Below are 16,673 nucleotides of genomic sequence, written 5' to 3' on the forward strand. Positions count from 1 at the left end.
CTGCTTGACGGCTCAAACAATTCATGACGGATGGCGGCTTATCGTTCATCAAAGGATAGGAGTAAGACAAGTCGCCCCAAAGTGAGTGAAAGTTTATTGGCGTCAATAAATTCAAGATAATCTAGGGCCTAATGTTGGGGATATTACATGCGGTGTAACCCACCCTATCTGGGCCGGGTCACTAAGGGGGCGACTCATCTATTGGTAATACTCCCTCCGTTCCTAAATATAAGTCTTTTTAGACATTTCACTAAGCGACTACATACAAAGCAAAATAAATGAATCTATATTTTAAAGTATGTCTATATACATCTGTATGTAGTTTTGTAGTGAAACCTCTAAAAAGACTTATATTTAGGAACGGAGGGAGTACAAGCCTTGGCCCAAGGGGCCCAGGAGCCGATGGCGGTTTAGGAGCTATACAAAGGATAGACCGCTGAGGAGGTTTCCAGTCTTGGAAAGCACGGCAACTTAGAGATAAAGGAAACCACGATCTGTAGTGTGGCTAGGACTCTTGTAAATCCTAGGGCCTCGACCTGTATATAAAGGCGAGTCCTTGGGGAGGATAGGGAAAGTTAGAAATCATCGAGAGCTAGGTCAGGCGAGCTCCCTCCTTGTAATCGAAACCATCATCAATCTACACAAAGCAGGACGTAGGCTTTTACCTCCACACGAGGGGCCGAACCTGGGTAAATCCGAGTCTCGCTTTCGCTCACCCCCTTTGAGTCGCCACCAAGGTGCAATGGCTCCTTCATTAAGTCCTTTCACGAGGACATCTGTCGTGACAAAATCACGGCAGCGAGTGTCTCAAAACTCTCGAAAAAGCCTAACAAAACGATAGGGAATTTTTTTTCACCCCTCGAAATTTTAGCCTAAAAAGTGCTCTCGAAAGCATGCCAGACTCTTTTTTTTCCAAAACCTACTCAGGTAAGGAAACGCGAAACCAAAAGCAAAAAGGATCTCGAAGTTAACCTAAAGCGGAAAGGATTGTGGTGGATATATGGTGGTGGTATATGGCAGCAAGGATAATGGTGGCGTGGTGGTGGTATATGGCAGCAAGGATAATGGTGGCGTGGTGGTGGTATATGATAGCAGCGATGATGGTAGCATGGAGGTGGTATAAGGCTGCGATGAAAGATGGTGCGGTGGCGGCATGACAACCTGTGAACAGAACTCGAAACTCTAAAGAACTAGACACTAATACGAGCAAGTCAACACGACGACGTAACCGCGATTTCAACAAAGCAAACTACTGAAAAGACTATGCAAATGCTCAGATTGGTTCAGATATGATGATCTAACCCTAATTTTTTATGGCTTTTTCGTAGACTATAGGTATGAAGAACAGATGCGATCTAACTATGAAAAACTGGTAAAATCTCACCGAGCAACCTGGAAATCTGATACCACTTGATAGAGGCGAAGTTGTTCCTGTCTTTCGATGAGATCGTGGGTATCGTTTTGGTAGAGTCGACTTTGATGATCCAACTACGAACGTGTGAGGACGTCGCGCCTTAGCAATCGCTAAACCAACTCCGAGAGGTTATTGACAACGCCGGAGCACGATCAACCTGACCAAGAAGGTCTGTTTCCTGCACGCAAACGAAAAACAAGCAAGAAACTAAGATGCAATCAAGATATTGCGCATATAAGAGGAAAGCTTTATTGATGAAGGTGGGGTTCTGTGACGCCTTTGTCTGGTCGTAGAACACAAACGAGGAACGCGAAGTTGCAACTATTGCGAACTTGTAATCTAAACAAAACTCAAGTCTAAACGGTGCCCTAAGGACTGTATATATGAGGGAATAGAGAGGCAATTTCATGACCCTTGGAGGAGGGGTCCGAAAACAGCCCTAAACTTGGTTTCCCCACACATACGGACTTTAAAAGTAGCCTATATTATGGTATTTTGAAATTACATGGGCCTGACCCAAAAATAAGGTGGCGCAACACCTATAATAGCATATGGACACAATTTATAAAGTGACGTCTTGAATATTTCGTCCAAAGCCTTCATGCTCTCCTTATGGTAGCTTTAAAGTGCAAAAATCACCACTCGAAGCTCCACTGTTCTTTCCCGGGCGTGCACCTTCTTCTCCATGCTTGATGCCGCTCCAACGGATATCCTTCTTGTCCTTCATTCATGAGCACAATAAAAGTATCTAACTTAGGCAACATCATATGTTCATGAACATTAGAAGTATTCACAACAAACGAAAGTACCTCGTAATTCAATTGGCGTGCACGAGCACTAGTAACTGGTCCAGTATGTATAGTAGCTCGAGTTGTGGGTGTAACAATGATGTTGATGTCATCATCATTATAGGTGTAGAGGCTGTGTATAATTAGTATCTTTGCGATATTAATATATTCCCCTTTTTAAAAAAATCATGGTAAGCTACTTGCTTAGCTTCTACTTGACATACCTTTTTCTTGGGCTACCCATTTGTAAGTTGTTCTGCATTTTAGGAAGTTCTTCATTTCTCATGGTGATACCAAACTTGCATCAGTATGTACTCTGTGATGGTAGACAGTGTTTGTCCGTTCATGCCATGACTTTTTAGCAGTGGCGTATCAAGAGCAAATTGCTTTTATACGCTCAATAAAGAAGAAGAGCGAATTGCCTTCTTTTAATGAGATCTGAAAAACTTGCTAGGCCGAGGCAGAGCTGAGTTGGGGTGGGCTTGTTCATTTTTCCATCGCTGATATATGGGCTGGGCCAATATCTTAGGGTGGGGCGTGCCCCTGCACCCTGGATCCACCACTGCTTAATTGCTAATTCTCGTGATATCCAAGAATTCAGTGAAACAAACATCATGCTATTTACGTGGAAAATCTTCCGTACTTGGTTTCCTAAATTCACGTGTAAACATTTTTCTAGTGAAGAATGTTTAAATATTGAAAGTACCGAACTACTGAAGAGAAAAAAACCACGGGCCTACTTGTTGCATCAGATGATCAGAGTATCTATTTTAACTTTTAAGCTCGGTGCACTGTAATTTAGACGAACTGTTTCTGAACCATGCATCATGTTTGAACGTCCTGACTATGTGCTTCTGTATGCAGCTCATTTTCGAAAATTTACAAGAAAATGAGATGGGTGAAAAGATCAAAGATCACTAGGTCGATGAGGGTATCCTGATTTTACAGTTTATCCTAGGTAAGTTGTGTTATTTCTGGCTTAAGTTGTCATTCGCTGGATGCCTATTTCAAAGGTAAATCTATATTTGACCCCAATCATGTTTGGAGTTCGTGTCGAACCATCCCAAGCATGTAAACACAGTTATCCGTTCTTCAAAAAAATATTATCCGCATTCCCCTTTTGTTGTTGCTTGCTTCCGTTACTCGCTAATGAAAATCTGCTTAAAGGCTCAAAAAATCGCTTTGGACCACTGTGGCACACATCATCTGGTCTTTTTCCTTAACATCTTTGCCTTTTGCTTTTATATACTTTTGTGGGGATCTATAATTCTGCATCTCTTCTTCCTTTTGGAGAAGCAGTTGAGATGTTGGACTCAGACTAATGCATTGCATGTTCTGCGTGCTTAAACCAAGGGTCCAAAGGCACTTTCGCCGGCTATCTTATCTCATTGCTACTACTTGCTTTAGCATGGACCACGATGCACATCACATGATACTGATAGCTTGGGAAGTCCTCTAATTAAATGCAGTGCAGATACACATACCCATCTACGGCAGAACGCGTAAGAAGGATGATCAAACTGATGGATGTCCTGCGTGCTTGCTGCATTTGGAGAATTCTCATCGTAGGCGCATGAGGAGCTAAGGATTAGCTAGGTCACCTATAACTTCAGTTTGAAGAGAACAAGTCTCATCCAGTCGTCCTCTATACCTAGAAGAATTCGTGGCTGCATCCTTGGGTCGAAGTCAGATTTCCTAGGTCTACTTGACTAGTATTATTACTACTATTGGTCAAGCAGTGCCTATATTTTGGCATTGACATTACGTTGGTCAACAGTGATATTGTCAACCTTTAAAGTTGTTCACATTTGATGACCAGGATTCCTTGCAGGCCTGTAGATCGAGACATAGGCTATTCGACTGACTTCCGGGCTGTTACCGTGGCGGTTTCAGACTGATATCGATGGTGTATATTTTACATGACTTGTAGTATTGTTTGACTGCACCCGTATTGCACCCAAGTCTTTGTCGCGTGCAACGTTAAGCTGTTTGCCAGCAAGCGCCTCACTTGCTTTAAGGTTGCCATTTGGCACAGCATGTGGCATCATGGTCGTCTTCTTTCTGTTTACGAGAAGCGTGTTCTTCCTTCGAGTCTCGAAACAATTCGCAAATCTGATCCTTTTGCTTATCCTCTCCTATTGAATGGCAGTTAGAGCATCTACCCCCCAGACCCCTTAAATTCGGCCCTCCAAATGCCCGTCGACGCGTTCATGAATATTGGTCGATCACATCTTAAATAATGCATTCTATATCCGGACACCTTAAATGTCATATCTTAAATTCATATAATTTATGGAACTACTACGTCAACGCATTACACACGTCGTCCGGCTACTCCATCACTACTAACATGTCATTGGACTACCGAAATTTGGCATGTCTGGCTATGATGAAGATCATCCATGGTTGCGCTTGTCCTTTCCGTCCAAGAGGAACAGAGCGCCCTTTGAGCGGACGCTCTGGAGTCGGAGCGGACATATCCTGCCATCGGCCGGGCGTTGTCCTCGTGGGAGCGGCGAAGTGCAATGCGAACCATCATTGCCTCATTCACTCCGCCCGGGACGACCCTCGAGTCGATGATTCCGGACTGGTCGGAGTCCGATCCGCTGGAGGCTATGTCTGAGAAGGCTGGAGATCGCCGGAGGTGAGGTGAATGGCGGATGTGAGTGTATTGGAATGGAGTGAAGTGGCTAGGGTTTGGTCCGGCCAACGACCGAGGAGGAATATATATGGACTCGATGCGGGCCAGGACCGCGTGCCCGGGCTCCCCATATCCGTCTCATATTTGGGCTGAAAAACGGGGGTGCCGGTCAGCCCGGGCGTTTGATGCCAACTTAAGACGTCCGTCTGCGTCGTATTTTCGTAACCGAACAGTGATCGAATGGCCTGTCCGAACGTTTCAGAACGATTTACGGGATCCGGTTGTAGATGCTCTTATTGCATGTATGTTTTGTCATCATGGGTGGTTTGGACTGTTGGGACCTGCGCGAGAGTCTTCGTGTCTTTGTTGTTTTTTATCTTTGCGAGAAGTCCACCAATCTGTCGGTTATGAGTGAAAGCACTATAAAGATCCTTACGAATGAAAAATACAACAAGGTTCATGCACCACATGCTACAAGTATTGAAACAAGTCGAAGTGAGACAAACCTTATTTTAGTTGACAGTGAGAAAGTCATTGTACGAGTGCGGCGATTGCACTGTACACCCTTACGGGAGCAATGCTACACTCACGGGCAGATTTTTACTGAATTTATGGGGTTGCTTAGCTGGAATAAAGTGATTGGAAAATAGGGGATGGGAGCCCACGCCTCCCAAAAATCAGGGAAATGGTAAAGGTTAGTTAAGACTACCCATAATGGGATCAGTGGCGGAGCTTGGTGAGGGTCAACTTGGGCCATGCCCGAGCTCAAAAGAAAATAAGCCTATATTCATTTATATTATGTCTACTTTTTATTACAAAACGGTTAAAAATAATGAGGTTTGTCCCTCCTGAATCCCATGCCCCCCTTTCCTCCACGTTCTTGGCTCAAGTTCCGCCGCTAAGGCTGCCTGTAATGGAAGTATCATAGCTAGTATCATACATGTCAACTAAGCAATTTTGATGAGGTGACATAGAATTAAATGAAGAAAGAGAGGGTTGAGTATCATATTAGGCCATCTCCAATGGTTGTAAGATAGTTGTTGGTAATTTTGACACATAGGATTTTTGATGATGTGTCATGCAATAAATGAGGAAAGAGAACAAGGTTGTATGTAAATTAACCAACACCCTTGCACAAGCTCCAATGTAGAATGAGAGAGCACCTTATTTATTATCTCACATCTTATTGGACAAACTAGATACAACCCATTGGAGTAGTGTTATGTTATGGTGTTGGCTCATGACATGGCATATTTTATCAACGAGCTAACCAACAAACTGTTGGAGATGCCCTTATGATACCACTAGTGGAGACAGGGCCTATAGCCCCGACCCGTAAGGGGCTTTAGTCCCGGTTCACCAACCGGGACTAAAGGTGCTCCACGTGGGCGCCTCGGAGCGCCCTCAGGGGCAGGCCCTTTAGTCCCGGGTCGTAACACGGACCGGGACTAAAGAGTTTCAGATTTTATTTATTTTTGGATTTTAGGGTTTTAGGGTTTAGGTGTTCGGGAGATTAACGTGATGCCTCGTTTGGCGTTCGGAAATTAGTTTTGATATAATTCCCAATAGAAATAATTATGCATATATATATAAGATTAACTTATCTTACAAGCGAGCATATATATACAATTATATGGACATCTGAATTATCGGGACTAGAGCCCGTCTATTCGATTACATGGACCAACATCAGTAATGGCCCCTAGCTACACTAAATCGTCCTTTGTCATCTATAGCTTCCGTCCTCAGAAAGGTCGCAAGCTCCTCTGCAACAGCAATCGCGCGTTGCTCTGGTAGGGACTTCTCCCTCATGGTCGTGTACTATATAAGAAAAGGAGATGAATATGATATCAATCATGATAACAAAGAATGACGGGTAAAAATAGAGGTGTGAATGTTCATTGCTTACGTCGAATCTGTGATCCTTGTGCTCAGAGGTAAACGTGCGAATGGTCTCGCAAACATAGTATCCGCATAGATGCGTCCCCCGTGGCTGCTGGTTGCACTTTACGAGAATAGAATATATATAATCAAAATAATAATCTAGCATCATAAATGTATTGAAAATAGAAGTATATCATACTACTACTTACCTGAGCCGCTCTAAAGGTCAGCTTCTCAGGCTCGATACCGGGAGTCACGCACTTGAACCGCTTCCAAACCCTGCCCGACAAGGATAATGATTTGCTAGGTTTTTCATTAATTGATATATCAGAAAATCATCGAAAGAGACCGATAGAGCGCAAGAATGATTGAAATTACCACTGGAGCATGTCCTGCAGGCTTTGGAACTGTTCCAAGGGTCTCGATAATGGGTCAAAGGCATCAACTCTTCCCTTATCAATTTGAATGTCCAACAGAATCCAATAGAAGCTGCACATGTATATATATATATATATATATATATATATATATATATATATATATATATATATATATATGTATATATATATATATATATGTCAGTAACTTATCAATTACACTTATAAGTGAATGGACGCAACAGAGTAAAGACCCTCACCTGAAGTTGTATGGAAACAGTATGTGGTCACATAAATTTTGATCTGTTAGAAACCTTAGAAGGTTTTCCTCCGTCTCCTTGGATTTATCAGTTAGCGTCGCTATATGTATTTTATCTGGGTCAATAAACCCAATATTTATGATGTTCCTATTTTCACAATCCAGAATCTTCATTCTGCATAATAGAGTACAAGTTATATATAGACAATGAATTGAAATAACTAAACAAGTTATATGTAGACAACGAATTGAAAAACTTACACACAATAGCAACTCATAAGCGATTTGTCGAGGGCGTCGGCATTGTACATCTAGAAGAGTTCAGCAAAGTCGATATGGATTTCTTCGGGGCGGCCGTAGTACTCCCGTGGGACACTCACCACAATGATCGTTCTCCCATTCTTTGATTCACTTAAGTACCATGTATGCAAGTAACGCATATTTGTTGGGAGATCATCTTTGCTAACCAAAGGCGCTCCCATGACAAACTGTGGCTTAGGGGCTACCACAGCCTTGGGTAACCTGTCGTCTTGGGAAGCCAGAATGTCTTCAACCGGGATACCCCATTCATCCACCCACTTCTTTGCTAATTCCAAATCTTGCCCCTGCGCCGGAGGGGGGACATTCTCGGGTAACACCCTGAGGGGTGGGATCGACTGTTTGGCCTGTTGTCCAAGATGAGGAACGTCTGATCTTTTTTTGCTTGTAGTTGAACTTGATTTGCTCCCACTTGCACTTGCACGTGATCTGCTCTTTTTCGCTTCCTTCTGCAATGTGCGTGTATAGTCATCAGGCTTATGGTGTAAGTCATACTGTGATGGAAGGGTCGTGAAGTATTTTGCAAATGCTATTTGCTTCTCGGTGTATTCCGGGCGGGGCTCGGGTTCCTTCTTTTTCATCTGCGCATCATGATGTTCCTTTGCTGTCCTGGCGTTTTCCTCGGGGGTACGATCATAAGGTCTGATAGGAAGATTAGTATGAGGTACCTTTGTGAGGGGCGATAGTTTGCGCTTTGGGGGGCTCCGTCGCTTAGAAATCATCGGCGGAGCGTTCTTGCTGGCACGCTTCCGCTTAGTATCCGGAGCGGGCGGCGGCGGAGACGGACGGCCCAAGTCCGGCGGCGGTGATCGAGATGGACTCATGTTGTGCTGGCCGACGTCATGTGGAGGGCTTGGAGGTAATGGAGGTGTAGGTGACCTGCGACGACTCGGAGGCGGTGTTGTCCTTGGGGCCGAGCCTGGAAGCTTGATGTAGTTCTTGTCCCATAGGATGACTCCACCCAGTACTTCTCCGAGTGTCCTCTCATCTTCGGGTCCAGCTATGTCGAGCTCCATATCATGAAACCCCGCCATGATTTCATCCACCCCGACTTTAGCAAAGCCAGCTGGAATCTCACAGCCATGCCAGCGTGCATCAGGGCCAGAAGGTAAAGCTTGTCCGACGGCCACCTTCATGGATATGTTCTTGAATTTCTGATGGAGTCCACATGATGTTGACTCCTTGATTCCATCCACGGGGTAGCCGGGACCGCCCTCTATCATTCTTCGTGCATCGTCGGGCGGGGCCTCAGATTCAGCCACGCTGCTTTTCCGCTTAGATGGGACGCCGGTAATATCAAGTGCAGGATCTTCCTGGCGCACTACTCCTCTAAGCTCATCAATCTGCTTCTGTTGCTCGTTAATCCTGGCAAGCAACTGGTTGACCTTGTCATTCTCCTCATCCTGCTGCCGCTTCTTTGCTCTCGCTTGGCTTCTGTAAGTGTCTTGGTCTCTGGCAAACCCAAGCCACCACGGGTAAGAAGGACCGAAGCTTCGCGTTCGTCCTCCATGTTCGTCATTGCCGAGGACCAGTGTGAGCAAATCTTTCTCTCTATCTGCAGTGAACTTTCTTTTTCCCTCCTTAATTTCTTTCACTATCTTTTTCCAATTCTCCCTGGGTATCCTAAGACCATCACTGCAGATGAGGTCCCCTGTTTCTTCGTCGTACGAACCACCATGCGCAAGGAACCAATTTCTTGCTCTCAATTCCCACTCATCACGGAGTGGTTCAGGTATGATGCCTTTAGCTAGCAGATCTTGCTCTTTCTTATCCCACTTTGGGATGGCAGTCTCCTAGCCCCCTGGCCCCAGCTTGTGGTGATATTTCTTCTTGTCGGCATTTTTCTTGTTCTTTTCTGATAATGCCTGGGCATCTTCTGACTCCTTGTACTCTTGAAATGTCTTCCAGTGATTCGCCTGCTTGGCTAGATACCCCTCGAATACTGGCACTTTCTTTGTCTTCAGATAGTTTTTCCATAGCTTCTTCTTCCAGCTACGGAATAGTTCGGCAATCTTCTTGAGAGTCCACTGCTTGACTTTGGCCCTCAGTTTGTCTGCGGCGTCTTCATTCTCACATTCTCGCAGGTTGAAATGTGACATGAGATCATTCCAAAGATTATCTTTGTACCTTTCGGCGACATAGTCACTATCGGTTGCCCCTTTGCGCTTGTTCCACTCCCGAACGCTGATCGGGACGTGATCCCTAACGAGAACTCCGCATTGCTTCTTGAATGTGTCAGCAGCATTCTTAGGAAGCTTGGGTTCGCCCGTAGGCAATATCACCTCAAAGGTGTAATGCGTCTGTGCATCCAGCTTTCTAGTCGGGCCTCGTTTCGTAGCTTTGCTCGATGTGGAGGCCTAAGAGGGAGAAACATTCGTCAAATGAATGTATATGTATACAATATAGAGCTATCTCCAATATTTTTCACATATTACAAGTGATTGTCGAACTTCATATGTATACCTCGCCAGACTTTATTATTTCTCCACCGGCTTCTCCATCAGTGGAGCTATCACCTTCTCCGTCATTGGACCTATCTCCTGCCCCATCGGCTTCATCTTCGTGTCGGTCGACCTCCATTCCATATCCGGAGGGGTTTAGATATAACGACGGAGATTCAGCTGGTTCAACGTCGGAGCCGTCTTTGATTATATCTTCGAGCAGTTCTTCCTCTTCGAGGTTCCTGATATGTGGATCCATAGTTCTGCAAAAAACGGACATTTTATTAACTAATAAACTAACAAACTATATAAGAGGGGTTGGAAACTTCGAAGTGTCGTTTTATATAGGAGGACCTTTAGTCCCAGGTCTTGGCTAGAACCTAAACTCTAAAATATGTCTAACTGATTCTCTTAACCTTTAAGGATTTAACAAAATGGCGACATTCTAGATGTGTAGAAAATGATCATATTTTTCCTGATCTCATCTACCCTTCTATATGTCACATTGTCTAGTGTCAAAGGACTTTGTTGAACTTTGTACTAAAAAAGAATTATTCTATCAGGAACTCCGTTCCAAAACAACTTTAGTCCCGGGTCGTGGCTCCACCCGGGACTCCTAGATTTCTGCATAGTATTCAAAGTAGGAGTACTTTTCCAATTTGAGCATTCAATAAGCAAAACCAAATCGTAAAATAAAGTAGTATTCAAATTAGCATGCATTCAATTATAAGCAAAACTACGTCATCTCTTTTGTCCGTACATCGTAGAATATTATCACTAATACTCCTCGAATACTATCATACATATAGCATCACTGATACAGCTAGAACCGTAGCGCCCGACGGGTATCTTCGCGGGCGGTGGACACCCAAAGAGAAGGAACCATCACAGGATCATAGCTCCAGTGAGATCCCCGAAGAACCTGCCAGGTATGCTCGAACCTGCCCTCCAACGCAACCATGTAGCGACGGACGTGCTCATCCTCCTCGCTGACACGGTGACGTACCACCTCCGCGGTGTCCGGAAGCCTCGGCACCGTCACTGACCCACGCGACCGCCACCAAACAAGGATCGGGTCAACAACGGGCTGGCTCCTCACCAACCTACGCCCCCCGGAAGGTAGCACCTCCCAATACCAGCCGGGCGGAGCCCAGTCCCGGACATGGCCCCTCTGATCAAGCAGGTGTCCTCCGCCGAGTCGACGACGAGGATGAGGGATAGGCATCGTAAAATGAACTAAAAAAATAAACTGGTTCTATTAATTTTCTTGCTAAAAATAAACTATTAACACTTAAGCATATACAATAGCAAAATTAAACTATTAACACTTAAGCATATACAATAGCAAAATTAAGCAATAATCTAAGAAACACTAATTAAGCATCTATATACGTAGAAATGTCTTCTTCTTCTTCTTCTCCTTCTTCTTCTTCTTCTTCTTCTTCTTCTTCTTTCTTATTTTCTTCTCTGCTTCTTCTTCAACTTCTCTTCTTCTACTTCTCCTCTTCTTCTATTTTTCCTCTTCTTCTCCTCTCCTCCTCTTCTTATTCTCCTTTTTCTTCTTTTCTTCTCCTCCTCTTCTTATTTTCCTTTTTCCTAATCTTATTTTATTATTTTTGTTCATCTTTCTTCTTCTTGTAACCCTAACCTAATTCTAAATATTACTAACCCTAATAATCTAGCACAAACCTAATAACAATACGAATTAAATGACAAAAAAATCTTTTTTCTTTTTCTTCTTTTCTTCTCCTTTTTCTTCCTTTCTTCTCCTTTTTCTTCCTTTCTTCTCCTTTTTCTTATTTTCTTCTCCTTTTTCTTCTTTTCTTCTCCTTTCTTCTCCTTTTTCTTCCTTTCTTCCCTTTTTCTTCTTTTCTTCTCCTTTTTCTTCTTTTCTTCTCCTTTTTCTTCTTTTCTTCTCCTTTTCTTCTTTTCTTCCCTTTTAATTCTTTTCTTCTCATTTTTCTTCTTTTCTTCTCCTTTTTCTTCTTTTCTTCTACCGACCGGAGTGTTGGGGAGGAGGGGGCGGGGGGCTTACCGGCCGGAGGCGTCGACGACGGCGAGGAGGACGGCAGGCGGCGGCGAGGAGGACGGCGGCGGCGAGTAGGATGATGGCGACGGCGAGGAGGACGGCAGGCGGCGGCGAGGAAGACAGCAGGCAGCCTGACGGCATCGTCGAGTTCGTCGGTGTGCCGTGCCGGGCAGGAGAACGAGGAAGAAGAAGAGAACGAAATGCGATTTGGGTTGGAAATTTTCTAACTCCCGCTTATATAGGTGGACCTCTAGTCCCGGTTCGGGGCTCGAACCGGGACTAAAGACACCCTTTAGTCCCGGGTGGAGCCACGGCCCGGGACTAAAGGCCCTTTTTCGGCAGACCAAAAGGCGGGAAGCAGGGGCCTTTAGTCCCGGGTCGGGGCTCGAGCCGGGATTAAAGACACCCTTTAGTCCCGGGTGGAGCCACGACCCGGGACTAAAGGCCCGTGCTGGCACGCGAGGGGCTTTAGTCCCGGGTCGTGGCTCCACCCGGGACTAAAGCCCCTCCGCTGGCTGCACTATAAGTTTAGTCCCACCTCGCCCAGCGAGGGGACTAACACTAGTTTATAAGCCCCGTCGCAGCATCTCCATCGAGCTCCTCTCTAAAGCAGGCTTATGGGCCTAAACTGACTGTAAATTTAAAAATTGAAACTATATTTGAAATTATGGAGAAAATTAAACCTGAATTCAAAGTGAGGTCACTTTGAATTTAGGTTTAATTTTCTTTATAAATTCTCATATAGTTTCAATTTTTTCTATTTTCAAAATTAACTATTTTGTTTTTTCAATTAAAAACTATGTTTATTAAAATTCTTTTTTGCATATTTGAGAATTTGACAAAACTATGATAATGAAAAGTGTTTGAAATTGAATAAATAATTCAAAACTATTTTCTATTTTCAAAATTAATTATTTTGACTATCCAAACTATTAACTATTTTGTTATTTTCCATTAAAAACTATGTTTATTAAAAATCTTTTTGCATATTTGAGAATTTGACAAAACTATGAAAATGAAAAGTGTTTGAAATTGAATAAATAATTCAAAACTATTTTCTATTTTCAAAACTAATTATTTTGACTATCCAAACTATTAACTATTTTGTTATTTTCAATTAAAAACTATGTTTATTAAAATTCTTTTTGCATATTTGAGAATTTGACAAAACTATGATAATGAAAAGTGTTTGAAATTGAATAAATAATTCAAAACTATTTTCTATTTTCAATATTAATTATTTTTACTATCCAAACTATTAACTATTTTGTTATTTTCAATTAAAAACTATGTTTATTAAAATTCTTTTTGCATCAGGGTTTCGAACGAGAACTCATCTCTTACAAAGGGATTTCATTTTTTTTGAACTTATTTGAACTCCATACGTTTTGTGTGTTCAAAATGCACCATTCAAAGGCACATCACAAAATTTCAACAATTTCTGACTTCATTTGGTATATTTCGTGCATTTACTTATTTTTTTTGAGCTAGTTGACCCTGAAATTGAAAAGCACTACAAATGAACTCTGAAAATGTTGAAAGTTGGCATGCTATCATCATTTCACCCACATAGCATGTGTTAAAAAGTTGAGAGGGCTACGACAAAAACTGGATGCACTTCGTGTACAAAACGGACAATCTCTCTCGAAGTATCACGGTTTCGAACGAGAACTCATCTCTTACAAAGGGATTTCATTTTTTTGAACTTATTTGAACTCCATACTTTTTGTGTGTTCAAAATGCACCATTAAAAGGCACATCACAAAATTTCAACAATTTCTGACTTCATTTGGTATTCTTCGTGCATTTACTTATTTTTTGAGCTAGTTGACCCTGAAATTGAAAAGCACTACAAATGAACTCTGAAAATGTTGTAAGTTGGCATGCTATCATAATTTCACCCACATAGCATGTGTTAAAAAGTTGAGAGGGCTACGACAAAAACTGGATGCACTTCGTGTACAAAACGGACAATCTCTCTCAAAGTATCAGCGTTTCGAACGAGAACTCATCTCTTACAAAGGGATTTCATTTTTTTGAAATTATTTGAACTCCATACTTTTTGTGTGTTCAAAATGCACCATTCAAAGGCACATCACAAAATTTCAACAATTTCTGACTTCATTTGGTATTCTTCGTGCATTTACTTTTTTTTGAGCTAGTTGACCCTAAAATTGAAAAGCACTACAAATGAACTCTGAAAATGTTGAATGTTGGCATGCTATCATTATTTCACCCACATAGCATGTGTTAAAAAGTTGAGAGGGCTACGACAAAAACTGGATGCACTTCGTGTACAAAATGGACAATCTCTCTCGAAGTATCAGGGTTTCGAATGAGAACTCATCTCTTACAAAGGGATTTCATTTTTTTGAACTTATTTGAACTCCATACTTTTTGTGTGTTCAAAATGCACCATTCAAAGGCACATCACAAAATTTCAACAATTTCTGACTTCATTTGGTATTCTTCGTGCATTTACTTATTTTTTGAGCTAGTTGACCCTGAAATTGAAAATCACTACAAATGAACTCTGAAAATATTGAAAGTTGGCATGCTATCATCATTTCACCCACATAGCATGTGTTAAAAAGTTGAGAGGGCTACGACAAAAAATGAATGCACTTCGTGTACAAAACGGACAATCTCTCTCGAAGTATCAGCGTTTCGAACGAGAACTCATCTCTTACAAAAGTTTATTAAAATTCTTTTTGCATATTTGAGAATTTGACAAAACAATGAAAATGAAAAGTGTTTGAAATTTAGTACATTACATACATGCATTACATAAAAGGTTTAATACATTATTACATTATTGCACCAATATTCCTATCTATTATTTGTGTTTTCTTCTGGGTCGTAGCCATGGAAAATCTTCATCATTCATTAGGATGCTTGGGTCAGTTTTCACTTTGAAGGGCGGAATTTCATGAAACTTATTATAATCTTCTCACATGTCTGTCTTGTCATCTACTCCCACGATGTTTCTTTTCCGTGAAAGAACTATGTGGCGTTTTGGCTCATTGGACGATATCTTCTTTTGCTGATTTCTTTTTCTCATTTTTGTAGACATGTCCTTCACATAGAAAACCTGAGCGACATCATTGGCTAGGACAAATGGTTCGTCCATGTACGCAAGATTGTTGAGATCCACTGTTGTCATGCCGTACTTTTGGTCTACAACTACCCCGCCTCCTGTCAGCTTCACCCATTTGCACCGAAACAAAGGGATCTTAAAAGTAGGTCCATAGTCAAGTTCCCATATCTCCTCTATGTACCCGTAATATGTTTCCACACAGTGCCCATTCTCGTCTGTTGCATCAAAGCGGACACCACTATTTTGGTTGGTGCTCTTTTTATGTTGGGCAACCATGTAAATTGTATTCCCATTTATCTCATACCCTTGGAAAGTACATATAGTCGAAGATGGTGGCCTGGCCAAACAATACATCTGATCTCCAACGGTGTAAATTGTATTCCCATTTATCTCATACCCTTGGAACACCAATCGTCTTAAGGTCAGGAAGAAAGTCCACACAAAACTCAATGACCTCCTCTGTTCCATAGCCCTTGGAGATGCTTCCTTCTGGCCTAGCACGGTTACGAACATATTTCTTTAAGACTCCCATGAACCTCTCGAAGGGGAACATATTGTGTAGAAACACAGGACCGAGAATTCTAATATCTTCGACTAGGTGAACTAGGAGGTGTTTCATTATATTGAAGAAGGATGGCGGGAACAACAACTCAAAGCTGACCAGACATTGGACCACATCAATCTGTAACCCTGATAGACTTTCTCGGTCGATTACCTTGTGAGAATTGCATTGAGGAATGCGAATACCTTCACAATTGCCAGGCGAACATTTTCCGGTAGAATTCCCCTCAATGCAACCGGAAGCAATTGCGTCATAAGCACGTGGCAGTCATGAGACTTTAGGTTTTGGAATTTTTTGTCTTTCATATTTACGATTCCCTTTATATTCGACGAGAAGCCAGTCGGGACCTTGATACTGAAAAGGACTTCAAAGAAGATTTCCTTCTCTTCCTTAGTAAGAGCGTAGCTGGCACGCCCTTGAAACTGCCCTGGATGCATGCCATCTCTTCCTTTATGACGTTCCTGGTCCTCCCGTGCTTCCGGTGTATCTTTTGACTTCCCATACAAGCCCAGGAAGCCCATAATATTCACGCAGAGATTCTTCGTCAGGTGCATCACGTCGATTGCCGAGCGGACCTCATGGACTTCCCACTAGGGTAGCTCCCAAAATATAGATTTCTTCTTCCACATGGGTACGCGCTTATCAGGACCGTTAGGAACAGGTTGGCTGCCAGGACCCTTTCCAAAGATTACTTTTAAATCTTTGACCATATCAAATACTTCAGCACCAGTATGGATGACAGGCTTCCCCTAGGCTTCTGCCTTGCCATTGAAATGCTTGCCTTTTTTCTTTAAGGGATGCTTGGGCGGAAGAAAAGGAAGATTGTACGGGTACACATTCTTCCTACATTTGTCCAGATATAT

The sequence above is a fragment of the Hordeum vulgare genome, chromosome 2H (assembly GCF_904849725.1).
Source record: "Hordeum vulgare subsp. vulgare chromosome 2H, MorexV3_pseudomolecules_assembly, whole genome shotgun sequence".
Lineage (NCBI taxonomy): Eukaryota > Viridiplantae > Streptophyta > Magnoliopsida > Poales > Poaceae > Hordeum > Hordeum vulgare.